The sequence below is a fragment of the Pseudorca crassidens genome, chromosome 1 (assembly GCF_039906515.1).
Source record: "Pseudorca crassidens isolate mPseCra1 chromosome 1, mPseCra1.hap1, whole genome shotgun sequence".
In the NCBI taxonomy this organism is placed as follows: Eukaryota; Metazoa; Chordata; class Mammalia; order Artiodactyla; family Delphinidae; genus Pseudorca; species Pseudorca crassidens.
In genome coordinates this window covers 122,861,346-122,887,657 of record NC_090296.1, presented here as the reverse complement: position 1 = coordinate 122,887,657, position 26,312 = coordinate 122,861,346, and the positions used below count along the sequence as shown (strand labels likewise).

The 26,312-nt window shown below is 51.1% G+C and overlaps 1 protein-coding gene across 6 annotated transcripts in view; it reads right to left on the bottom strand.

Annotated features, from left to right (window-relative positions):
• LINGO1 (leucine rich repeat and Ig domain containing 1) overlaps positions 1–26,312 on the bottom strand; it is a 202,745-nt gene that overhangs the window by 54,229 nt on the left and 122,204 nt on the right. For all 6 annotated transcript variants that reach the window (XM_067754333.1, XM_067754315.1, XM_067754305.1 and 3 more), the window contains one exon: positions 11,964–12,061. The gene's annotated coding sequence lies outside the window, so the exon portion shown is untranslated. The remainder of the gene's footprint in view (positions 1–11,963; positions 12,062–26,312) is intronic.

Genomic DNA, 26,312 nt, shown 5'->3' with positions numbered 1-26,312 from the left:
CAACAGATCTAAAGAGATCTGGGTGGAGGGACCCTGAGAGGAGGAAGGAGGGGAAGCCTTCACTGAATGGACAAGTAGTTTCCCAAGGGTCTGGGAGTGCTAATCTTAGCCCTTTTGCTCAGAATGTACACGGATGAGAGAAGGTGTGCTAGGACCTGCTGGAAGGGGCTGTGTTTGCCTTGCCGTGGAGGCCAGCGCCAGCAGGGGGATGCGATCTGATGTGGCAGGACTGGGGGTGGGGTTGGGGGGCATTCTCCCAGCTGGAGGAGAAAGAGGGCTGAGGAGCTGCTTTCCCACCTCTGGGGAGGCTTCCTGAGATGTGGGGGACCTCAGGCTGATGCCTGTGGACTTTCCCAGGGGTGCGGATGCCTCTGTTTAATCCAAGCTGTCCTGGCAGAACAGGGAGGGGCGAGGGGGCATGGGGTAAAGGAGACAACCTGGGAAGTGAACTCTCTTGGGGTACACGGGACGAAGGGTGCTCTAGTGGGCTGTGCTCAAGGAGAACAAGTGCCTGGGAGGAGGGAAGAGCTGTAGACCTCCTGCTCAGCCTCTCACTTCTCTTTCTCCCTACCTAAGGCCACCCCCCCCCCCCCACCATCAGCCATGTCAGTGTGACATTAACGAGCTGGAGCTCCTCCACTTGTCTGCCAGATGGAGCCTCAGCCATGGAAGAATTGCTAATTACAGCCACAATAAGGAAATATCAATGATGGACGTCAATATTATTGCCTCTGCGTCCCTGCCTGTTGATTTGGAGATGAAAAGAGCCCTGTGGCTGTCTCCCCAGGACAATGTTGAATGATGACAGAGGAGAGGAGAGCTCCATGCGGAGAAGGAGCACCCTCCAGCTCGATTCATTCATGAAACTGGGGACTGTTTCCTCTGGGCAGGGTCCCCTCTACCAAGGGCCAGGGCTGCGGCTGCAGGCAAAGGGTTCATACACAGGGAGGAGAAGCTAGTGATCTTGCTTGAAGCCCTGGTTCACCACGTGACTTCAGGCATGCCTTTTGCCTCTCTGGATCTCAGTTTCCACAACTGCCAAATGGGTACAATAATTCTAGTCCTGCCTATCTTGTGCAATGTGGAGGAGTAAATTAAGTGCAAAAGCAAGGGTTGAGAAGGGTGACCTTCAGTGCAAATACAGGGGCTTTAAGGGCCAGAGGAGACAAGTGGGGTTAGGGTTAGGGGCTCGGGGGCACTGACAAAGAGACAGACATGTCCCAGTTCAATGAACTCTCAGAAGCAAACATGCTCCCCCAAGCCTCCATCAAGCCCTCAACACTTGGTGGAAACAAAACAAACGATAAGCCAGAGAGAAGAGAGACAAAGCTTGACTCTAATGCGCAGCAAACCAGCTGACACCTCTGAGCCCCCGAACCTGTGAGGACTTCAAGGCTTTCAGTGCAAACCCACAACCCTGAGTGCCATGCCGGTCACAGGCAGAACTCACACACAGGGTGGACTTTCACCCACCAAGAGAGTCTCATAGGCAGCCTCCCCAGAATCAGAGAACAGGGCACAGCGGAGAAGCACCTTCAGAGACAACCCAGAGAGCCGTGTGAAATGCACTGTCCGTGCCAGGGTGCATCACAGGCATGTGTAAGCACGCACCCTCAGAACACACACGCACGGCCAAGTTCATAAATGAATGTGCAGAGGCGACACAGGCAAACACACACCACACACACGTATGTACGCAGCGTCTTGGGCTCAAAGCCAAGGTTCTTCCTAGTCCATGAAAAACTCTCCCTATGGAGAAGGAAATAAAAAGCCCCATGTGGCCTTCTAGGCATGTGTGGCCTCTCAAACTGTGGCCAAGCCAAGCAGCAGTGGTTAGGTGCCTGCTAAACGAAGCCCAGCATGGCCTGAATATTTCACGGGCGATTTTGCTTCACAGAAAATCCCTTCTTTGCCTCCGTGCATGTCAGGGTATAATTACCCATTAGGTAGTGGAGCAGAAACCTGGGAAGATGTGTGCGCAGCTCCGAGTCTGGGCCCCTCGCTGTGCCCCTGCCTGCAGGCCTGGTCCAGCCTAGCGGGGCCCATCCCACCTCTCACCTGCCCCCGAGGGAGGGAAAATTGCATGCCATTTGGGACATGGAGTGTTCTGGCTCAGGGTCACCTCTGCGCTAGGTTCTCGGACTCGGCCCCTAGCTAAGGAAGGGCCGCAGTCCCCCATCCTTTTGCCCCTCACCCCACCCTGCTCTCTCTGCAGGGGCTTAAGACCACTGGCTTATCTCACTCCCTCATCTTCCCTCTTCTCCTCTCCAGCCGGTTGAACTGTTTGCAGTTTCCCAAACAAACGACAGAAAGAACAGAAGAAAAAAGAAAACAGAGAAACAGAGAAGACTGAGAGAGAGAGAAGACAGACAGGAAGTAAGCGCTAGAGGAAGGGAGAGAGGGTAGCTCAGCTGGCCCCTGGAGCACCGCCCCCCACCCCCCCCAGGGCTCACCCCTCAGGGAAGAGAAAGAGGAAAAGGTTTCACACCTCTTTGCTTCCGCTTCCTGCTGGAGCACTCTCCCTCACTCCTTTTGCCCTTAAAAATGTCCACTCAGGGGACTTCCCTGGTGGCGCAGTGGTTAAGAATCCGCCTGCCAATGCAGGGGACACGGGTTCAATCTCTGGTCCGGGAAGATCCCACATGGCCAAAGAGTAACTAAGCCCGTGCGCCACGACTACTGAACCTGCGCTCTAGAGCCTGAGAGCCACAACTGCTGAGCCCACGCGCCTGGAGCCCAGGCTCACGGCAAGAGAAGCCACCACGATGAGAAGCCCTCGCGCCACAACTAATAGTAGCCCCTGCTTGCTGCAACTAGAGAAAGCCCCCCAACAGCAACGAAGACCCAACGCGGCCAAAAATAAGTAAATAAATAAGTAAATAAATTTATTTTTAAAAAAAGTCCACTCAGGACTTCCCTGGCAGTCCAGTGGTTAAGACTCCGTGCTTCCACTGCAGGGGGCTCGGGTTCGATCCTTGTCAGGGAACTAAGATCCCACATGCCACGTGGTGCAGCTAAAAGTTTAACAACAACAAAAAATGTCCACTCAGCCTAAATTAAGCTCAGGTGATAACTCCTCCAGAAAGCCCTCCCGGACCCCTCCCCAGGTCAGGAGTCTTCTCTGACTCCTACAGCCCCCTGTGTTTCTCTCCATCACTGTTCTGTAATCAACGGCTGAAAACCTAGATGCCTACAGGGACCAGAGAGGAAGTGACAGTGAGTGAAGAAGTGCAGGTAATGCAATCGGGAGATGGGCAGGACTTGAGAAGTAGAGCGCACACACCCTGCCCGAGGCATCAACACCAAGCCACTTTATGGCCCATTGGTTCCACTCCTGGGATAAACCCAAGAGAATGGAAAACAGGTTCCCACAAAGACCGTTACACAAATGCTCATAGTGGCAGTATTCCTAATTGCCAAAACGTGGAAATATCTAGATGTCCATGAACGAATGGATACACAAAATATGGAATATCCGGAGAGTGGAATATTATCAGGCCATAAAAAGGAAGGAAATACCGACACATGCTACAGCATGGATGAACTTTGGAAACATTGTTCTGTGAAAGAAGCTCGTCACAGAAAGCCACCTCTTGTATGATTCTATTTATATGAAATGTCCAGAACCGGCAAATCCATAGAGACAGAAAGGAGATGAGTGGTTGCCAGGGCCTGGGGGATGGAAAGAGGGGGAGTAACTGCTAATGAGTACAGGGTTTCCTTTTGAGGTGAGGAAAATGCTCTGGAATTAGATACTGATGATGGTTGCATAATCTTGTGAATACACTAAAAAAGACTGAATTGTACACTTTAAAATGGTAAGTTTTATGGTACGTGAATTATATCTCAGTGAGAAAAAACAAATTGTTTAAAATGGAACAAAACCTATCCATAAGCCACATCCCTGGCTGGGGCCTCCAATTTTCAACCTCTAGTTCATACATCTGTCTCCCCCATAAGAATGGGGATTCGGCCCTACCTGAGGCTCCTCGGTGGTCCCCAGAGCTGGTGCCCCAAGGGCAGGCACTTGAGCCACAACAGTGGCCACAGCAGCATGTTAACCCAGGCCACATTTTGTGCTTTGGTCCAGAGTCCCTCCCTCAGACAGCTCTGGCCCAGAGTTACAGACGTGTCTCAGGTAAGGCCACAGAGGCCCAGGTTCAGGATTGACTGAACTAAGGTCACATGGCAAGTCGGGGGCAGAACAGAGAAGCCAGGCCTCCCAACCCGGTACAGGATGACCAGGGCAGCTGGTGGGCAGAGGAAGGTGGACACAAAAGCATGGACAGCTCTGCCGCTGCTTCCTGCCTCAAGGCCCCCCAGATTCCCCAGGCCTCAGAATCAAGTGCACCTACTGGATCTGGCTTCAATCCCCTGGGGCCCTAAAGGCATCTCAGCCACTGCGGTGAGGCCCCTGCCCCTCGCTCCTTCCTCAGCACCCCCGCCCCCCAGGGAGCCCAGAGTCCCTTCCCACAATTCCTAGGCACAGCCGGCACCATGACCTAGACATCCAGGTCCTAAGAGGCCCAGCACGGCTTGCCTGGACGCTGTGCGTTGCCAGGGGCAGAGGCTGAGCCTCCGGTGCAGAATGGCTTTCTGGTAGGGTGACCAACCATCCCAGGACTGAGAAGTGTTAAAACTGGGACAGTCCTGGGCCAAATGGGACAGTTGCCCACGATGCCTCAGAGGCATCTGGTAGGAGCCGCAGAGGGAGGGGGCTCCTTTCCTCAGAGGCCTTTCTCCCCTTCCTCTCGTTCTCACCTTCTTGTCTCGGCCATCCTCCCTCCCAGAACCATCCCTCAGCAGAAGGGAATCCTCTCTTTCAGCTTCCCCTTCAGGTCCCTCAAGGACAGCGGGTTTTTAGCACTAGCCCCGTGAGCCCCTGTGTTTGTGGAGATGCCCTGAAGGCCACTGGGTGGACGGGAGGAGGCGGGCAGGGTGAGGCCCTTTACTCCTCCTTCAGTCATGGCCTCCCTGTAGACTGGCAGGTCCTGCAGGGCAGGAAACTACTTTTTGTTTGGTTCACAGATGTCTAGAACTAGTCACCCCTCCCCTCTCCTGGCCTTCCCCAGCCCAGATACACATGGAACAGGCCCCCCTTCAGTGTCCTCAACTGGCTGTCAGTTAATCCCTGCAGAGGTGTTAACTGGTAATTAAGATGTTAGCTGTAACATCTTAGTTGTCTAGACAACTAGGTGCCCATTTGCTGAGTGAAAGATTGGGTCTATTTTCCACTCTAGGCATCCCTACTGCAGGTTTGAACTGCTAAAGAGGTCTTCAGGTGGCCACGGAGGCCTCCTCCATCTGACCCCTCACACCTCCCAGCCGCCCCCCAACTCACTGGCAGGCCCCACCTCCAGCACCTCCAGAGACCCCCAGCCTTTTCTCCCATAGGTCCCCTTTCTGGAGCCTCTCTCAGCCTGTTCCTAGGGATCAAGCTCAGTTCCTCCCCTCCTGGAAGTCCGACTTCATCACTACCTGCCCCTCCCATGAGGCTCCCTCCCCCCTCCCATGAGGCTCCCTCCCCACTTGAGCCCTTGAACACCTTAGGGAGGGTGTGCAGGTGAGAAGAAGGGAAGAGCTGGAGGTGTGCCTGACTGCAGGTTACGCAGGACTCGGGCCAGCCTCGAGCTGGAAGCGTATCTGGGTGTCTCCGGGTCTGTCTGCCAGCAGCTGGGTACAAGGCCAGCATTGGCTGGCAGAGGAGAGGAGGGGAGAGGAAGGGAGAAAAGCGGAGAGGAGGGACAAGATAGGGAGGAATAGGGAAGATGAGGGAGCTGCTCCTAGCCCCGGAGTCCCAGGAAGGCTAAGTCAGAGTCCAACACAGTGATGAAGCAGCTGGGCAGCCAGTTACGTGGGGACACAAATATCCCCCAAAGACACAGATCATTCCCCCGCTGTTCAGAGTGAAGTAAAGGGGGGAGAAAGCCCCTCCTAAGCCTGTTCATACATTGACCCTTGAGCCTGGTCACACACTGAGTGCCAATCCTGTTCACACAAGGAGCCCTGACCTTCTTCCCACACACCCAGACCCCGGTCCTCACACACTGAGCCCAAAGCCTGCTCACACCGAGTCCCGACCCCCCCTCACACAAGGAGCTGCAGCACTGGCCACACGCTGAGCCCTGACCCTAGTCACACGGGACCCCCGACCCTGATCACACAGGGAGCCAAGACTCTGGTCACACACCAAACCCCACTCTGGTGACACAGGGAGCCCAGACCTTCCTGACGCATGGAGCTCCAACCCCCATTGCACAAGGAGCCTTGATGCTAGGCAAACACAGAGCTTCGTCCTTAGTCACACAGTGAGCTTGGACCCTCCTCACACACAGAGCTGCGACCGAGGTCACGCACAGAGCCCTGGCCCGCAGAGCAGACTGGCTCTCAAAGATAGAGAGGAGGTTCCAGAGGCATCAGCCTCTCACCTCCCCCAATTCCTCAGGCCTGGGTGACAGATCCAGTGTTTGGGTGCCTGAGACAGAGCCCAGCTCTGAGCGACTGTTGGCAGCTGGTGCCCAAGGTGGATCGTGGTGGCTGATTTCCTGACTTTCTCGAGACCAAGACTGAGCAGATGACAATCTCCTCTGTGTCCAGGACACAGCACGTGTCTAGTAGACACCAGGTCCTCTAGGAGCCCCAGCCCCAGGCTTCCGTGGAGAAGCTGCCATGCCCCCTCCCTTCCCCTCCCCACAGCTCTGCAGAGCTGGCTCCCTTGCTCCTCTCCCCCTTCCCCTCCCACAAGGATCCAGCTCCACCTCCCTCTTTTCCAGGAAAAAGCTGTGAATTGCCAGGTACCTGTCCCCTCCGCTTTCACCCCTCCCCTCTCCTGGCCTTCCCCAGCCCAGATACACGTGGAACAGGCCCCCCTTCAGTGTCCTCCACTGGCTGTCAGTTAATCCCTGCAGAGGTGTTAACTGATAATTAAGATGTTAGCTGTAAACTTAACGTGTGATTCCCTGCCAGGAGTATTTTGGTTTTAACAGGTTGCTCTTTGAAATGGGAAAACCTTCAAGTTCCAGCCAAATGGCAGGCGGGAATGCTGAGCCGGGGGGTGGGGTGGTATTTTGTGTCTGGAGCCCGTCCAGCCTTCCTGAAACCCAACCCCTCTCACCTCCCCTGTCACTGGGATGGATAGAACACAGGCATGGGAGCCAAGAGAGCAGCCTCCCAGGCTGACTCCACCTGCTAAGAGTTGACGCCGCGGGACACGTGATGAAACCTCGCTGAACCTCAGTTTCCTCATCTGGAGACGCGTATATAGAATACCAACCTTGCGGAATTGTGACAGCACATAGGAGGCCCTCAACACTGTAGAGCTCCCATCATCCCTAACTTCCCTTTGTTTCTTCCTTCCACTCCTCCCACCTCCTCACACTCTAGCCCGAATCAATCTCCAAGTCTACCTATTCTCTGGACTTCCTAAATCTTTCCCCAGGCAAAGATCAATGGAATCAAACAGCAAGGCCTGGACAGACATGAGAGCAAGAGGACATTTGGCACAAGATAGAAGTGTAGCTTCAGAGCAGGGAGAAAGGACAGCTCACTCAATAAACAGTGTCCAAACAACTGGCTAGTCATTTGGGGAAAAACCATGTAGATCCCTATCCTCAAACATTCCGAATGAACTAGGTATTTAAATATTTTTAAATATCATAAAAACTAGAAAACAACATAAGAGAACTTTTCAAAACTCTTCAGTGGGTAAGGCCAGAAACTCTAAAGGAAAATAGTGACAGACTTGACCACGGGACAATTTAAAACTTTTAAGGAGTTAAAAAAAAATACTCCATAAATTTAAATGACAAAAAAACCCCCACAAAACTGTGAAAAAAAAAATTTGCAACATATGACAGGCAAAAGGGTTAAATCTCTTACCCTCTTACAAATCAGTTTGCTCTTGCAAGTCAATAAGATGCATTGCACACACCCTCCCACCATCACTGAACCAAGGTCCCCTGTGACCTCCCCACTGCTAATGCATGATCAATGCTCAGTCTGCATCTTACTCCACCTTATGCTTGAAACATGTCTTGCCCTTGGCTTCCAGGATAGCATACCTGGCTCTCTTCCACCTCATTCATTGCATCTTCTCAGTCACCTTTTCCGTGCCTCCTCAGCTCCCTAACTTCGGACCAAAGGAGGCTCCAGGACTAGTTCTTCTCTTTTCTACCTATACTCAACTCCCTTGATGCTCTTATCCAATCCCATAGCTTTAAATGCTATCTTTATGCTGATGACCCCATATTTGTATCTGCAGCTCAGACCTAGCCCCTGAACTCCATCCTCACGTATCCATCTCTACTCAGATGTCTACTAGCATCTCACACTTTACATGTCCACAGCCAAGGCCTGCTCACAGGTATGCCACCTGGGCAGTCATACTGGGCCCTACACTCAGAAAGGTCCCAGGCTTAGTTTAATGCTCTACTGTCACCACTTTGAAATTATTAATATTATTTTTTAAACAAAGGGCTACCCACTTTCATTTAGCTCTGGCCCCAAAACATTATGTAGCCAGTCCTATCCACAGCTGAGCTCTTCTCCTCCCTTACACCAAACCCACTTCTCTGCCCCGTCTCTGTTGATGGCAGCTCCATCCTTTTCCCTACTTGGGCCAAAACCTTTGGAGTCATTGTTATGGACTGAATGTTTGTGTCTCCCAAAATTCATATGTTGAAGCCCAACTCCCAATGTGATGGTATCTGGAGGTGGGACTTTTGGGAGGTAATTTGGGCTACATGAGGTCATGAAGGTGGCGCCCTCATGATGGTATTAGTGACCTTGTAAGAAGAGGAAGGGACACCAGAGCTTGGTCTCTCCGTGTGCACAGAAAGAAGTCGTGTAAGCACATAGCAAGATGGTAGTCATCTGCTAGCCAAGCAGAGGGTCCTCGTCAAGAACTGAGTCTGCCAGCACCTTGATCTTGGACTGCCCAGTCTAAAGAAGTATGAGAAATATATGTGTGTTGTTTAAGCCACCCAGCCTATGGTATTTGGTTATGGAAGCTTAAAATGACTAAGACAGTAATCTTTGGCTCCCTCTCTCTCTGACACACACACACCACCTCATCCAATCTGCCAGGAAATCCTATTGGCTCCACCATTAACAAGCACCCAGAATCTGCCCACTTCTCCCCACCTCCATCAAGACCCCCTGGTCCAAGCCCCCACCATCTCTTCCCTGGATCATTGCAACAGTCTACTGACGGATCTCCCTGCTTCCATTCTGGCCCCCTTCACAGTAGCTGGAATGATCTAGTTAAAATGAAATTCAGATCGTGTCATATCACTATTCAGAAACTTCCATGTCTCCCTGCTTTCCCTGCTTCATTCTGAGTAAAAGCCAAGGCTTTAGGGTGGCCCACAAGGCCTTGCGTGATCTGGCTCTTGATCCCTCTCTGGTCGCACATCCCACTCTCTCCCTCCCTCACCCTGTTCCAGCCACACTGGCCTTCTCACTGAGCCCTGAACAGGCCAGGCCTCCTCCTGACTCGGGGTCCCAGACATTTGTGTGACTCATTCTCTCGCTTCCTACAGGTCTTTTCTTTACTGCCACCTCCCAGTAAGGCCTTCCTGACTACCATATTCAAGTCACCCAACACCTCCCATCCCCTCACCTGCTTTATTTTTTTCTCCTTAGCACCTAATACTTATACTACACGCACTGTATTTCACTTGTTTATTTTCCCTTGGCTGTCTCTCCTTCACTAGAGCTCGCTCCATGGAGCAGCAGGGGATTTTTTTGATCAATTTTGTTCACTGTTAGGTCCCTAACCAAAACAGTACCTAACACGTAGTAGGTGCTCAATCAATGCTTACTGAATAAAGGGACAGATGAATAGAAAACTGAGCTGAGGGCGTGACATACATAGGCAATTCACAGATAAGTTGAAATGGCCAAAAAATGTACACAGATATGCTCAACTTCATTAGTGATCAAAGAAATGTAAAAGAAATCAGTTTTAACTATCAGATTGGTGGGGATTTAAGTGATTGATAATGTCATGGTTGGCAAGGGTGAAGGGAGGAGGCCTCTTGTACACGATAAGTGGGCACAAGTTTCTGCAGGTCGATCTGGCCTATGGATCAAACCTTGAAATGTGCGTAACCTCTGACCCAGACAGTCTACTTCCAGAAACATTCCCAAAGGACCCATAACACAAGTGCACACAGAGGTACAAACTGGGAGGTTCTCTGAGTGAGGTTTATAAATAGTCAAACACTGGAAACAATCGAAATGGCCACCAACGGGATTAATAATTGATAAAATGATTTAAAGACCGTCCATACAATGGGCGTAAAAGGATAGAGAAGAAGGTTAGAATGATTTACACCATATATTAAGTGAAAAATCAAGTGACGGGGCAGTATATCTAGTGTGATCTCATGTTTTTCCTTTTAAAATATGTTTATAAGTACACAGAAAAAAGACGGAAAGGATATGATATGTGGAACTAGTTAGCAGTGGTTAGCCCTGGCGAGGAAGAGATTATGGGAAGGGGTTGAACTGCATGCTTTAAATACTTCTACATTGTTAGATAGATAGATAGATAGATAGATAGATAGATAGATAGATAGATAGATAGATGATAGATAGATAGATAAACACATAGAGAACATGTTACCTGAACAGTTGGAAAAATGACTCCGCCTAAGGAGAAGACACTTCCTTTGTCTCCCCAAATGTTGAAGGATGCAGAAATAGGACATTCTAAGCCCTCATGATCTGGCCCTGCCTCATCCCTGATACCCCACCACCTCCACCCCAACACCCTCAGCATGCTGGGTTCCAAGCTCACGAGACCATTTTCTATTCCTAGATCCTCTCGCAGCTCTGATCACGGGCCCAAAGGCCTGACCAACCCCGCCCAGTGACCGCCTCAGCCTGAATTCTGCTGTCAGAGAGCCAGAGGGGAAGACAAGGACCCAAAGAGCACTCTTAACAGCCAGGACTGCTGCCCCAGCGTCCAGCAGGAACCCCTGGTCTCTGCCCCAGGGACAGCCTGCAGGACCTGGGAGATTAGCAAATACCATTGATTGTGGCCTGAGTAGACTCGGCCGCCCTTGGCTCCAGGGCACCCTCCACTGGCGCTGGATGCAGCTGATATGAGGGGACCAAGGTGAGCCCAGCACAGAGGACTGAACAGAGGAAGAGGGAGCCTGGGGTTTCAGCTCCCACTAGGGTTGCCAGATTTAATAAATAGAATTGTACGTCCCATGCAATATTGGGGACATACTTATGCTAAAAAAATAATTTGTTGTCTTTCTGAAGTTCAGATTTAACTGGACACCTTATATTTTTCCTGGCAAGCCTAGCTCCCACCACATCCCAGCCCTCGGGGAACTTGGCCCCAAGCAGAAAGACTCCCTCCACCTGGGGCTCCCAGGAGCAGCAGAGAAATGTCCTCTCTCAGACCCAACGACCGAGGGGATTAAAAGTGAGCAGGGCTGTTCTTGGTGCCGGAAAGAGCACCTCTGCTCTGAGGGTGTCCTGTAGAGAGCAGGGACCTTTTGGAGTAAGAGCCACCACTCACAGAATCACAAACATCAGGGTTGTGAGTACAGCGACTCTGGCAGGGAAAAGCCAGTGACAGCAACGGGTGAGAAACCTCAGATGCAAAACCTCCCACTGCCAAAGAAATTGGCGGGTGTGTACCGCGAAGGATCCGTAACAAACTGCAGACAGCGAACATGTGAGAGCCAAACGGGGGGCCTCTCAGTGTCCCAGGGAGGCGGCCTGGTGAGGATGGCTTGTTGCTGGAGTGGCCCACTTCTTGGAGGTCTGGGAACTCCTCCCCAGGAGGCCCTGCAGTGACTGGGGACTTCAAACCCCACGCTGTGCCCCTCCCCATTGCCCTGACACTGGCCCATTCAGCCGGGGCGGGGGTCCTTACACTTAGAGCCCTCCCACCCAGTGCAGGAACATAAGGCAGGGAGAGCCCCCCCTTGATCTCCCCCTACCTGGGTTAGACGGCACCAGGAGGCAAACAGATGGTCCTCTGGGGGCCCGAGGAGTGGCAGGAGGAGAAGCAGCCTGTCCGTCTCGGTCCCAGCATGCACTGTGGGAAGAGCAGGAAGGTTAGTGTGGACAAAGATGGGGCCTCTGCTACCCGGGCTGGGCTCGCCTCGGCATGGGTCCCCCAAGGCAGATCCTGACCCTCTAGCCCAGCGGGCTCAGCGCTGCCTCCCACCTCAGGGATGGGCCTTGTGGCAGCGGCCTCCCTACCGTCTCCCAGCCCCCTGGACTGCCCTCCCAGGCCTGGTGTCCAAGGGCCTGTTCGAACCCCTCCCTTCTCACCATCTCACACTGTCTTCAATAGGTCAGGCCCATCTCAGCGAGTCTTGTTCAAAACACACACACACACACACACACACACACCACACACACCAGAGGCAGCTCTACCTCGTTCTCTCTGAGGTTCCCTTTGCTACCCACGAAGTCTGTCCCCTGCCTCCTGGAAGCTTCACTCACATGTCCTCACCCCCAGCACCCTCAACCCAGGATGTCTGGCTTCTGTCCCACCACTGCCCACAATACCCTCAGCAAGGACCCCCACCTGCCCGTGCCAGTCCTCCTGCCCCAGCCTGCTGGGTCTCTGGCTGGCTGGCCACTCCCTCCCGTAGGAGGCTCCTGACACACACTCTCCTCATTTTCATCGCACCCCTTCATCACTCCTCCTTACACATGGTCACAAGCTGCTGTTTCCATCCTCCCCTCCCTTCTCCTCCCTGGGCCATCTCACTCACACCAGTGTTTCAATCACCCTCTATCTATGCCCCCCAGTAGCTCCCATCATGCCCAGAGGAGAGTGGAGGACCCTGACCTGTCTCCCACCCTCCCCTCTCCTCCCTCAGCTCCAGCCACAAGGGCCGCCCCACGGTTCTCTCTGCTTCCCTCCAGATCCACACAGGCCTGGCCCCTCTTCGTCCGGGTTCAGCTCAGGACACCTCCTCAGAAAGTCTTCCCTGACCACCATGTGCAGGAGCCCCTCCTTACCCGTGTCACACTACCTGATTGACTGATTTCTCATTTGGTTTTCCCTGTCTCAACAATCCCACAGTGAGCTTTATTGCCAGTCAGGTTAACTGAGGTATAATTTACTTGCAGCAAAATTTACCCTTTTCAGATAACAAATACTAGTGAGGATGTGAAGAAAAGAGAAGCCTTGTGCACTGTTGGTGGGAATGTAAATTGGTGCAGCCACTATGGAGAACAGTATGGAGGGTCCTCAAAAAATTAAAAATAGAACTACCATATGATTCAGCAATTCCACTTCTGGGTATATATCCAGAGGAAATGAAAACACTAACTCAAAAAGATATATGCACTCCTGTGTTCACTGAAGCATTATTCACAATAGCCAAGATACGGAAACAATCAAAGTGTCCATCAATGGATGAATGGATAAAGAAGATGTGAGATATATATCTATGTAACAAAATATTATTCAGCCATAAAAAATAAGGAAATCCTACCATTTCTGACAACATGGATGGACCTTGAAGGCATTATGCTAAGTGAAATAAGTCAGACAAATACTGTATGTGGAATCTAAAAAAATAAAAATAAAAAAACAAACTCATAGGAAAGGAGATCAGACTTATGGTTATCAGAGGCAGAGGGTTGGGGGAGGAGGAATTGGAGGAAAGTGATCAAAACTTCCAGTTACAAGATAAATAAGTTCTAGGGACATAGAGTACAACATGATGACTATAGTTAACACCACTGTCTGTTATATAGGAAAGTTATTAAGAGAGTAGATCCTAAGAGTTCTTATTTCAAGGAGAAAACACTTTATCTCTTTTCTTCCTCCTTTTCTTTCTATTGTACCTATATGAGATGATGGATATTAGGTGGTAATCGTTTCACGATATATGTAAATCAAGCCATCATGCTGTATGCCTTAAATATATACAGTGATGTATGTCAATTATTTCTCAATAAAACTGGATCAAACTTTACCCTTTTTAGTGCACAGTTCTAAGCTTTGATAGCTGCATACTGCGTGTAACCACTATTGCAATTAAGATACAGAACAATTCTATTAACCCCCAGATCCAAAAATCTCCATGAGCTGTCCCTTTGTAGTCAACTTCCCCCACGCCCTACCTCTCACAACCACTGAACTGTTTTCTGCCTCTATAGTTTTGTCTTTTCCAGAATGTCATACAAATGGAATCATCTATATGTAGCCTTTTGAGTCTAGCTTTGTTCATTTATCAAATAATGCATTTGAGATTTACCTGTGTTGTTTCTTGTACCAGAATTTCATTCTTTTTTTTTTTTTAATTGCTGAGTAGTATTTGATTGTTTATCCATTCATTCACCAGCTGAAGGACATTGGGATTTTTTTTTCCAGTTTTTGGTGATTATGAATAAAGCCACTATAAATATTCGCATACAGGTTTTTGCATGAACATAAGTTTATATTTCTCTTGGGTAAATACCTAGCAGTAGGATTGCTGGGTTATATGGTAAGCATATTTTTAACTTTATAAGGAACTGCCAGACAGTTTTCCAAAGTGGCTGTACCATTTTGCATTCCCACCAGCAACATATAAGAGTTTCAGTTGCTCTGTATCCTCACCAGCACTTACTGTTGTCAATTTTGCAAGAGTCATTGTAAGAGATACGCAGTGGTATCTCACTGGGGTTTTAATTTGCACTTCCCTAATGACTAATGATGATGAGTGATTTTTTTTATGTGCCTGGTTTATTATTTTAGTACCATCACTATTTGAAAGTACCATCTTGATTTAATTATTTCTGTTTGTTTTCCATTTCTCCCATCATATGTGAGAACAGGGACCTTGGCTTCTACTCCCCCAATATCTAGAAGATTATCTGGTACTGGATAATGATGATGATGATGATGATATCGAGCATTTATAGAGTCCTTATCTTGTGCCCAGTGCTGTTTTGGGTGCTTTACAAATATTAACTCATTTAATCCTCATAACTACCCTAAGAGAGACAGATGCTATCCCCTTTTTAAAGAGGAGAAAACAAAGGCAGAGAGAAGTAATTCACCGGTAGCTAATAAGGGACTGAGCCCAGCTTCAATCCCAGGTCTTCTGGAGTCAGAGTCTACAGTCATAATCAATACATTACCTGGCCCATAGCAGCCACATTTGCTAAAGGAATGAAAATGTGGAAGAAAGGCAACAACTTCAATCCAGCATGCCATGGACTGAATGTTTGTGTCCCCCCAAAATTCATATGTTGAAACCTGATCTCCAATGTGATGGTATTTGGAGGTGCAGCTTTGGGGAGGTGATTAGGTCATGAGAGTGCAGCCCTCATGAACGGGATTAGTGCCCTTATAAAAGAGACACTGGAGAACCCTGTCACCCCTTGTGCCATGTGAGCTCACAGCGAGAAGATGGGATCTATGAACCAGGAAGCAGGCCCTCACCAGATGCTGAATCTTCCAGCACCTTGATCTTGGATTTCCCGTCTCCAGACTGTAAGAATTAAACTACTGTTGTTTATAAGCCACTCAGTCTCCGGTATTTTGTTATAGTAGCCTGAACAGACTAAGACAGAGTGGCTTCTAGACGCCGCCTCTTGGATTTTCTCCCTCCAAGGCTGAACTCATTCTCACTCTCAATCCTGCTTCTCCTCCTAAAAAATTCATTTTATGTTGGTATGGCAGGTGTCCAATGGGGATAAGAGGGGTGAGGCTGAGTCAAACCTGGAGTCTGATGGTAGAGGGCCTGGGCCGGCCATGGGGCTTATTCATTCGCGGGGACTCTTCCTCAAAGCTTTTCCCATCAGTCCCTCCCACAAACCCTGGGCCTCCCCAGGAGGAGAGAATGAACAGGTAGTCATGGCCTTGGCAATTCTGAAACCCTTGCTCTGAGAGCACCCCATAAAACCCCTGCTACAGATAACTTTACTGCTCACTGAAGGTCTGGGCACATTTCCTCCATGCCCTCCCCCACACAGAATGTCCCCACACTTCCTCAGATCCTTCACAGGTAGTTGAGGCCCTATGAGAAGTTCTGGCCAGTGGGCTGTGAACAAAAGTGATGTGTGTCACTGCTGGGCCAATGCATTTAGGAGCCAGTGTGTGCCTCTACCACTTTCTCTTCTTTGCCACAGTGGCTGAAGGAGGCCACAGGTTCCAGATGGGGCAGCTACCACATGGTGGAGCTTCTGTCAGCCTGGGTCCCTGTGTGACTAAATGGACCAGAGGCTGCCACCCTCCCCACTTCCCACATCGAACATGTAATGTGAATTCGTATGGTAAAGGAAGAAAGAAGAAAGGAGCCTTGTCGCATTAAATCACTGAGAGTTCAGAGAGAGCTTGTTCGTGCAGCACATCACTATGCTACCTACACCCCCACTGGCCACATGGGGGCGTATGGTTTGAGAACACGTTTGGATGACTTTCTGGGTGACAGAATTAAGCTCCATTTGGGAGCCCCTAAATGACTAGGATTTCAGTGGGGGATGGAATATCTCAATCACCAAGTTGAAAGGTTCCCCATTCGCAAGGGAAAGGGGGCAGCTCCAGGCCCTTTGGCAGGATCCACTAGCAGGCCCATCCCCATCTGGGGAAGGGAGGTGTGAGCCGAGGCAGCTGGGAGCATCTCCATGAGAGCTGGGGCCTTGGCCTACATTCAAGGGCTTGAACTTGACTTTAGAACAAAGGCTGGAGTGTCTTTAGAGCTTTATCCCTAACTCAGGTTTGGGACCAGCTCTCAGAAAGGCACTTGGACCCCAAACTGGTCTGTCCTGGATGGACAGTTTGGGGTCGGGGAGGGGGAAGGAAACTCCAACAGGGCCTTGGAGCCGCAAATGACAATGCACTGCAAGCTTAATTGTAGGTTTATATTTTGAACTTACTGACACTTTAGCAATGATCACCTTGAATGTTGTGTGATCCTGTGGGACAACACAGGGAATAGGGAGAAGAGGCCTTCCCTCAAGATAAGAGTGGGGCGCTGGTAGACAATCTGAGGGGAAAGCCCTTAGTTCATATAAAGCCCCTGTGACTTCTTGCCTTTTCCAAGAAGGAAGATTTGGCTACAGTAAAACACACTGTCTCCCGCCACACCCCCTCCAAACTGGTACAATACGGCTTCTTCGAGGCCATTAAAAAGACTTCTTGAGAACGAGCGCTGGATGCCGGTGTCAATCCTTGTCTACGTGCATCCAAGGGCCTGTGGTTTTGAAATGGGGCCAGGGTAGCTGGAAACTGTGGCCTTGCATGGCGCCCTGCAGGGGTACTGGGGTGGGGACTTGGATCAGAGGCAGGGGTGGGGTTGTTTAAAGTGTAGAAGCCCCTTGGGCAAAGGTGGACTTGGTGAAACCCAGGGACCTGGGGACAGGGGCTTCTAAAAGAGCAGTCGTAAGAAATCCTCTCTCAGAGCCTTTGGGGGTGGGGGGCCTGCAGTTGGGTGTGGCTGTTCCCTGGGAAGGACTGAAGCAAGTTTTGCCATCATTTTGGCTAAGAATAAAAGGGTGTGACTGGGCTTCCCTGGTGGCGCAGTGGCTGAGAGTCCGCCTGCCGATGCAGGGGACACGGGTTCGTGCCCCGGTCCGGGAAGATCCCACATGCCGTGGAGCGACTGGGCCCGTGAGCCATAGCCGCTGAGCCTGCACGTCCGGAGGCTGTGCTCCGCAACGGGAGGGGCCACACAGTGAGAGGCCCGCGTACCGCAAAGAAGAAAAAAAAAAAGGGTGTGACTGATACAGTTCAACTGAAAACAAAATCCCCCAAAGAAACAGGCAATAACTGCTCCATTCTTTACCACGAGGGTTTATTTACTTGGGGGGTTATTTTTTTTTTAAATTTTATTTATTTTTTTGGCTGCGTTGGGTCTTCATTGCTGCACGTGGGCTTTTCGCTCTAGTTGTGGCGAGTGGGAGCTACTCTTTGTTGCGGTGCGCGGGCTTCAGTAGTTGTGGCACGCAGGCTGGCACACGGCCTCTAGGGCGCAGGCTCAGTAGTTGCGGCGCCCAGGCTTAGTTGCTCCGCGGCATGTGGGAATCTTCCCGGACCAGGGATTGAACCCATGTCCTCTGCATTGGCAGGCGGATTCTTAACCACTGTGCCACCAGGGAAGTCCCTATTTGGGGATTTATTTACTTGGGGGTTTATTTTGATGATGAGAAATCCATAATGATAAGTTTGGTGATTTCAGTGAGTTTTTTTAGCATAGGAGAAAATCTAAATTGGGTGCAGACCTGAGATTTTAACCCAACTTGGACACCTTGCACCTACCCTCATGACCACAGGATCTGCTTAGATATGCTAGCGGTAAGGAACTGTGCCCAGAATTTGCTGTGCTTTCTGCTTTTGTTTCCTACAGGCAAGTTTCCTGAGAATTACTCATCCTGGGGTCAAGGATCCAGCGATGGCTTGCGGCTAGAGTGGAGATTTGGCTGGGCTGGCGTCAGCTCAGACCCCTGGCTCGAAAGTAAACTTGAGGATCCCCACTCAGGGAGGAAGGGGTTTTAGATTTGGACCTTATGGTCTGGTATCCAGAGGCCTGGGCAATGTTGGGATGAACGCATTGGCTCGTGGAGAATGCCTGACTAGAACTGCTTGGGGGAGGATTCCGTGAGCGCGACATGAATCGTTTTCCCCTGAATGGTTTTTGCTGACTGACTGGGCTTTAATTCACTGTCTGCTAAGGGTTTGGGGGATGAAAACAGAGGAAGAAGTTTCAAAGGCAATTTTTTTTTTTTTTTTTTTTTGTGGTACGCGGGCCTCTCACTGCTGTGGCCTCTCTCGTTGCGGAGCACAGGCTCCGGACGCGCAGGCTCACGGGCCCAGCCACTCCGCGGCATGTGGGATCTTCCCAGACCGGGGCACGAACCCGTGTCCCCTGCATCGGCAGGCGGACTCTCAACTACTGCGCCACCAGGGAAGCCCAAAGGCAAATATTGAAAGAAGTTCCTGTGGGGAATTGAGGAAGAGCTGGCACAGGAGAGAGGTGGCAAGTGGAGGAAGGATGGAGAGGGATGGGAGAGGGTAAAGGGGCACAGACATCACCATCTCATCGCAGTCACCATAGACAGCATCCTGAGAGCTCCGCCCTCACTGGGCTAAGCACTTCCCATGCAAGAACATGTTCAATGCCCACCAGCACCCTAGGAGGTGGTACTGTCACTGTGTGCATTTTCAGGATGGGGATACCGAGGTACAGAGAGGGGGAGTAACTTGCCTTATAAGGAATGGGGCTGAGTTTCAAACCCAGGCAGTCAGGTTCCAGCACTCATCCTAAGAGTCCCTGATGAAACTGGGTTGGTCAGGCTAGAAATGGATGAAAGGCTCCTCAATGCCATTGGCAGGAATTCTGTCTGTGGGGGGTTAGATCTAAGTTGTCCAAAATATCCCCTTTCTGACAGTCACTAGCTCTGTGACCTTGAGCGAGTTACTTACACTGAGTCTGCTTCCTTATCTGTAGAACATACTTTATATGGCAGTAAAGATTACAGAGCATGTGTGAGTGTGTGCGTGTGTGTGTGTGTGTGTGCGTGTGTGTGTGTGTGTTGCCTTGTACAGTACTCGGTAGAGAACAGGAATTCCACAAAAAGTAGACACCCCTCCTCCCTGCCATGGAGCCACAGCACAGATGTGCTAGTCTCCAGAACTTCCAAGCATGGACATGGGCATGGACCTGTATATTCATGTATGTACTCATATATCCACATGTCCCTGCCTGGGGGAGCACTCACGTGCACAGGCATGCATCTCCCTCCCTGGTCCTGTCCCTAACTCAGGCTCGTGGTGCTATCAGCCATGCAGTCCGCAGCCAAACACCCAGATGTCACTCTCGAGTCCTTTCTTTCCCTCTCTCACCCTCACATCCTCTCCCCATAGTCAGCCAATTCCTGAATATTTCTCAAACTCCTCTTCTCCCGGTTCTCCCTCACTCCCACCCCAGCTGGCTTGCAGTCCTCCCTCCACCCACCCTCCACACAGTGGCAACCAGAATGACCTTTCCCAGTCACAAATTTGACCTCACCCCCGCTCCGCTTAAAAGCATTCCAGGAAGCCTGGCCAAGCAAGACGTGAAACTCAGAAGCCCTAAGGAGAAGTCTGACAGATTTGACAGAATAAAGATATCAAGCTTCTGTATGGCCAAAGATACCATAAACAAAGTTAAAAAGACAAACAGCGGACTAAGGGAAATATTTCCAACACGATAACAGACGAACATTTTAAAATTCCTAATATACTAAAAGCTCCTTTTTACCAATAAGAAAAAGGCAAAAAGAAAAGAAAAATAAGCAAAGGATGTGAATAGTTAATTCACCAAGAAGAAAATACAAATGGCCAATAACCACATGAAAAGATGCTCAGCCTTACTGGGGAGAAGGGAAGTGAGTGTTGAAACCACAGTGAGATGTTCTCCTGGATCGGCAAAAATTAAAAAGCTTGATAATGTTCAGTGAGAGGATGGCTGGGGAAATGGCTACCTGCAGATACCAAGGGTGGCCCAACCTTTTGGAAGAGCAATGTGACAGTAGCTATCAAAATTTAATAAGCATACCTTTTGCCCTGGCAATTCCACATCTAGGAGTCTATCCTATAGAAAGGCTTACACGTGTCAGCCAAGGTATATATACAAGGATGTTCACTGAAGCATTATTTGCAAGAGTGAAAAATTGAAGACCACCCAGATATCCATCAACCCAGGACTAGTTACATAAATTACGTTATGTCCAAACAATGGAGTATTAGGCAACAATTAAAAAGAACATGGGAGATCTGTATGCGGTGACACTGACAGATGCCCACAACACACTGGTAAATGGAAGTTGTAGAGTAATGTGCATAATACAATTCCATTTCTTTTTTCAGATAATATACAATAAGTATGTTTATAAAAGCACAGAAAAACTTCTGGAAGGAGGCATACCAGACCAACAATAGTGGGACCTCGGCAAAATGAGATCTAAGGGCAAAGAGGGAACTTCCCTACTTAATAGGACACACTTCTATATTGTTTCAATTTTTGCATGAGCAAACATTGCTTTTGTGGTAAAAAAAAAAAAAAAAAAAAAGGGAAGGAAAAAAGAAGAAAAATACTCCATCCATGGCCCCTCACTGGCTGTAAGAGAAAGTCCAAACTCCTCGGGGTGGCCCCTAAGGTCCCTCAGGACACAGCCCTTGTGTGCCACCAGCCTAGGTCTCCCCTTGTCCCATTCTTTGCCTAAGTCTAGATAGACAAGCTCAGCTCCCTTTTAGTCCCCCAGACTGCCTCTGGGCCTCTGTCCCTGTGGTTCTATCTTCCCGCAGTGTCCTTTCCTGCCTCCTGTGCCTTATATTTCGAGTCGTTTCTCGTGTGTCGCCACCTTCTGGAAACTCTCCCTGAACATTCCCCCACACTCTGCCTTCTCTCTCCCTCCCAGCAACGGTGACAGCCAACAACCAGGGAGCACACATGTGTCTGTGTCGGGGCTGTGCTGTATGCTTGCATTGTACTGATTTCTTCAATCCTCATAGCAACCCTAGGAAGGTCTCTCATCACCTCATTTAACAGATGAGGAAACTGAGGCAGAGAGGGGTTACCCAACTTGCTCAAAGTCACACAGCCAACAATCAGCAGAGCCAGTGAGTGGTCCGGGCAGGGCACCCGTGCAGCCCCCCAACAGCGCTCAGCACAAAGTAGCTATACCTGCCAGGCTTCAAGACTTGCCTGGGAGTCTCAAAGTTGGGGTTTGTCTTGTTCTTGCCCCCAGAACCTGGGCAGGTCAGGCGTGCACAGGGAGGTCTGCTGGGCCTGGAAGCCAGCCCCCAACGCCACCCAGCCAGGGCTAAAGGAAGCAGCTGGTCTCCTCAGGGAGCTCGGGCGGCGGTGAGGAAGGGGGCTGGGACCAGCGCAGCTGGGGGCCAGCTGACCCAGGACTGCTGAGGAAAGGGATGGTTTGTGGACCTGCAGCCCCACCCGAGGCGGGTACCCAAGCTACTCCCCGCACACCTACTGTGTGTCAGGCCCTGGGGGTAACGGGCCAGGGAAGCCGGGGGCCAGGAGACTACTCTGCCCTCCACGTGCTGTAAAGCCAGACACATGGAAGCCAGGAGCCTAAGAGAGGGACAGGCCAAGAGCCGTTGGAATGTGCTCGCAGGAGCGGGAGCCTGGCTTCTTATTGGGATGAAGCAGACAGGGGGTCTCCATGAAGGAAGTGGCACCTGGGCCCAGCCTAAAAAGATGAAGGGGATCTGGGCAGATGGAGTTGGGAAGGGAACTCCGGGGGGCTGGAACAGCTGGAACAAGGGCCTGGGGGTAGGCAGGTGTGCGGAGCATTGGGGAAGAGTCACTGGTCTTGGCTGGAGCACAGGACAAGTAGGGAAGCAGCAGTGGATGCAGGGGCAGGGGTGCTGGGGGCCCTTGCAGGGGCAGATGCCTGCAGGTGAGGAGGGGGCACTCTGGAGCGGGTGGATTGCCTACGATCGGAACCTGGCAGGCAAATCCACCTTTGCAGTTAGCTGCAGGACAGTGGCTTAGCTCTCCACCTCAGTGCCCTCATCTAGAAAGTCATGCACCTTCCTAGACTGCTGAGAGAATTCAATGAGACAGTGATTTGAAGCACCTGGGACCCAGGGAGGGGGGATGGCCGCGTCTGGCGGGGGCGCCGTGCCCAAGGAGGCCAAGGTGGCTCGCGGGGCATCTGCCCGTGTGATGTGAACTTGTGGGGGCAGATGAGCCACAGGGCCTCCCAGCCCAGCAAAAGTATTCACATACTATCCCTGTGTTTAAAGTATAAACTCCAGGTAATGTCATTTCACACTCTGCACCTTAAAGAGACACGAGAGGCAGAGCCCCACAATCTTGAGCAGGTCCCTGCCCCTCCCAGGGCCTCAGTTTCCCCATGCGAGTGGTAGGTGACTGGTCGGGTGGCTTCTCCAGGGCTGGTTATTCAGAAGGGGTTGAGCCATGGAAGGAGGGAACTGGGGGGGCAGGGGGAGGTGCAGAAATCCAGAGGGTGGGATTCAGAGAGGGGAGGAGTGGGGATGGAGGAAGGAGAAGACCCTCCTTCCTGGGGCTAGTCCCCTACCCAGCCAAGGCCCTCCTCACACCCGCTACTCCGAGGCCCACCAGCCCCCGCCCGTGCCCGGGTCGTATTCACTCAGTTCGGGGTGGAGAAGTTGGAAGAAGAGGAGCCCCTACCTCCCAGGGCAAGTTACTCGCGGGAACAGTGGTGTGCAGGCCCGGAGACAAGTAAGACCTGCGACCATGCCCCACTGGGCTACTTCAGGCGGAGGGTCATTAGGCAAGTCCCCGCACGTCTCCATTTCCTCTTCTGTGAAATGGATAAAAATGCTTTCCTTGTAAGTACTATGGCCAGCCCAGTGCCCAGCACACCACCAACCTGCCCCAGAGGTGAGGCCTTTGGCTCACCAGGAGCTGAGCACGCCCTGGGGGAGTCACAGCCAGCTCTTGGAGGCGGGGAGAATCACTCACCCTAGGCACCCCCAAGACCCCCACGGGTGCCGTCCTCCTCATCGCTCACAGGGACCCTATCTTAGCTGCTTCCCCACTGGCCCATCTCCAGCACCTCCCCCTCCCACTTGCTGCCAGAGGAAGGCTTCAAGTGAGGCCCACTTCGACTCTGATCACTCGGCCGTCATTGAATGCTTGCTTGCCACCTCCCCCACCAGCCCTGTGGGCAGGAACCACATCTGATTCATCTTATCCATTGCAGAGTGTGGGGTCTGGCACAGGAGTCCTGCCCACAGGCAGCAGAGCTAGCAGTGGGAACGAACAAACACGACCATTCACCCCTCCCACCCGGCACCTGTTGCTCTACTGAGTATCCGTGACAATGCTGGGCCCAGTGTGGGGCTGGGGTCAGAGCTTAGCGTGGGACCAGGATCAAGATTCAGTCTGCACAAGATCGGGCTCAGTGTGGGGCTGGGATCAAAGTTCAGTCTGTCCAGGATCCAGGCTCAGTGTGGGACTTGGGTCAGGGTTCAATGAAGGAAGTTTTCTGCCCCCTACCGTGAAGGGCTCAGGACTTCTCCCAGCCTTACCCACTGCTTTGAAAACAACCTATCCTATCCCTGGGGTGCTGGGGCCTGTCTTCTGAGTCTCCACTGTGCCCACCCTCTACTCAGGCAAGGCCTGTCCTCTGCTCCACTCCAGGCGGCTATGCCGGGATTGCCATACTCACTATGCCCCAGCCGCCACCTGACTCCTACAGAAGGGGCTCAAGGCAGGAAGTGCTTCCTTGCATCCTTAACTGGCCTTCAGAGACACAGCAGGACAGTCAGCCTTCTGGCATGAATGCATTCCTAAGCCTAAGAGAAGCGGTTTGTGAGTTAGCGCAGATTTTTCTATTATCCACCCCACTGTCCCCACTCCATTAGCCCAGAGGATCCAGTGCCAACAGAGGTCTGGCCCAGGTCTGGCTGAACATGAAGGTGAAAGTGTCAGCTGGTACATGGCCGTGAGATATGCCACCCAAATACCTCCTCCTATCACAGTGCCTGAAATCCCTCCTTTGTGCTCCTTGCTTTAAGTAACTCTTGCTGACCCTCCTCGGAAACCTCCATCCTGAATCAGTTTTCAGCTGGGTGCGGGGACTGCTGGATCCCTCAGCCCTGGGCGACTCAGGTCTAGCCCAGGTCTGGCACTCACAGGGCTCAGAAACAGGAGCTGAATCAGAGACTGGCCTGAGTGGGCATCGGAGCTGGGCAGAAGGCTGCGCCCGCCCCTCAGCAGCCCCACTCACCCAGCCAAACCCTCTACGACTACTCTGCCTGCTACTCTCAAGCAGAGGGTCAAGCTGGTTTGCTGGAAAGACACATGGTTCTAATTTTAATTAATTAAAGAAAAAATCTAATCACTGCATTAAACTTCTCATTACTCCACTTGAATACCCTTTAAGTAAATTTAATTACCAGAGGGTTGGGTTTCCTAGCCTCTTTCATTAGCTTCTGATAAGATGAGGAATGGGAAGGGAAGAGGGTGGGAAACAGAACGATGCCATTTTTAACCCAAGGAGGGCAAGGTGGGCATTGTACTGGGGCTACCACGGTCAGGCTTTGGTGCCGCCCTGAGGACAGGCTTGGCCTTGGGCCTGGGGAGACCCCCACTCCAGCTGCTTCTAGAAAGGAAAAGGCCTAGCATTTGGCTGCAGTCAGCACTGAATGCTTCATTTATGGCCACTCTTGGTTATTTATACCCCACCTCCTTCTAAAAGAGTTTGAGGCTGCTAAGAACAGCACAAACTGAAACATAAGAGAAGAGATCAGAACAAGGGAAAAATATGAGAGAGAAGAAGATGAAGCCAATGGCAAGACTACTGAGCAACTGCATGCCACAGCATCCTGAGCACTTATCAGAAATGGGCCACGAACCAGCTATGAGCTTCCTAGCAGCCAAGGCAAAGAGAGCAACACATCTTGGCACTAATGCAGTAACCAATAGAGTATTCATAAGGAAATGCACACTGAGCCCCAGGCTTTCCATCTGTAAAAAGGGTGGAGCTGGCGGATGAACTAAAGGAAATAACCATTGGCTGGAACAGTCAGCAAAGGTTTCCTAGAGAAGGAGAGACCTAAACTGGGCCTTAAAAAAAAGGATAGGGCAGGGGCTTCCCTGGTGGCGCAGTGGTTGAGAGTCCGCCTGCTGATGCAGGGGACACGGGTTCGTGCCCCGGTCCGGGAGGATCCCACATGCCGCGGAGCGGCTGGGCCCATGGGCCATGTCCACTGGGCCTGCGCGTCCGGAGCCTGTGCCCCGCAACGGGAGAGGCCACAACAGTGAGAGGCCCGCGTACTGCAAAAAAAAAAAAAAAAAAAAAAGGATAGGGCAGACTCATCTATAATAATCATTTGTTATTTGCCTCCCCCAGTTGGAGGCATCTCTTCCTGCCAGCAGGACCCTGAGCTTCCTTTAGGAAACACTCTCCCCCTCATTCCTGGTCACATGGTTGGGGAAGGACAGACCCTTATCCCCAGCCCATCCATGTTTCCAAGCCCTGCGGACCCAATTAAAGGAGCAGGACGATCTTAATCCTGCCAATAGGGCCCAAGAGATCAACCCCAGGACTTTTATTTGTTCTATCAGGAAAGCAGATTTTGTCTCTAGCCCAGACCCCAGATTTCAACCTGGTAGCATGTTGCCCCAGAAACTGCTGGCATGTGAAAAGCCACTAGGAGTGGAGCCATCACCAAAAAAGAGAAGCAGAGACATACAGACAGAAAACAGATCCTGTTCACATTGTTGAAACCACTGGATCAAGCCCTGCCTGAAGCCCAACCTACCGCTGGACACTTCAGTCACATGAGCTGATCATTTAATTTTATTGAAATAAGATTTTTGCTACTTGCAACCAAAGGG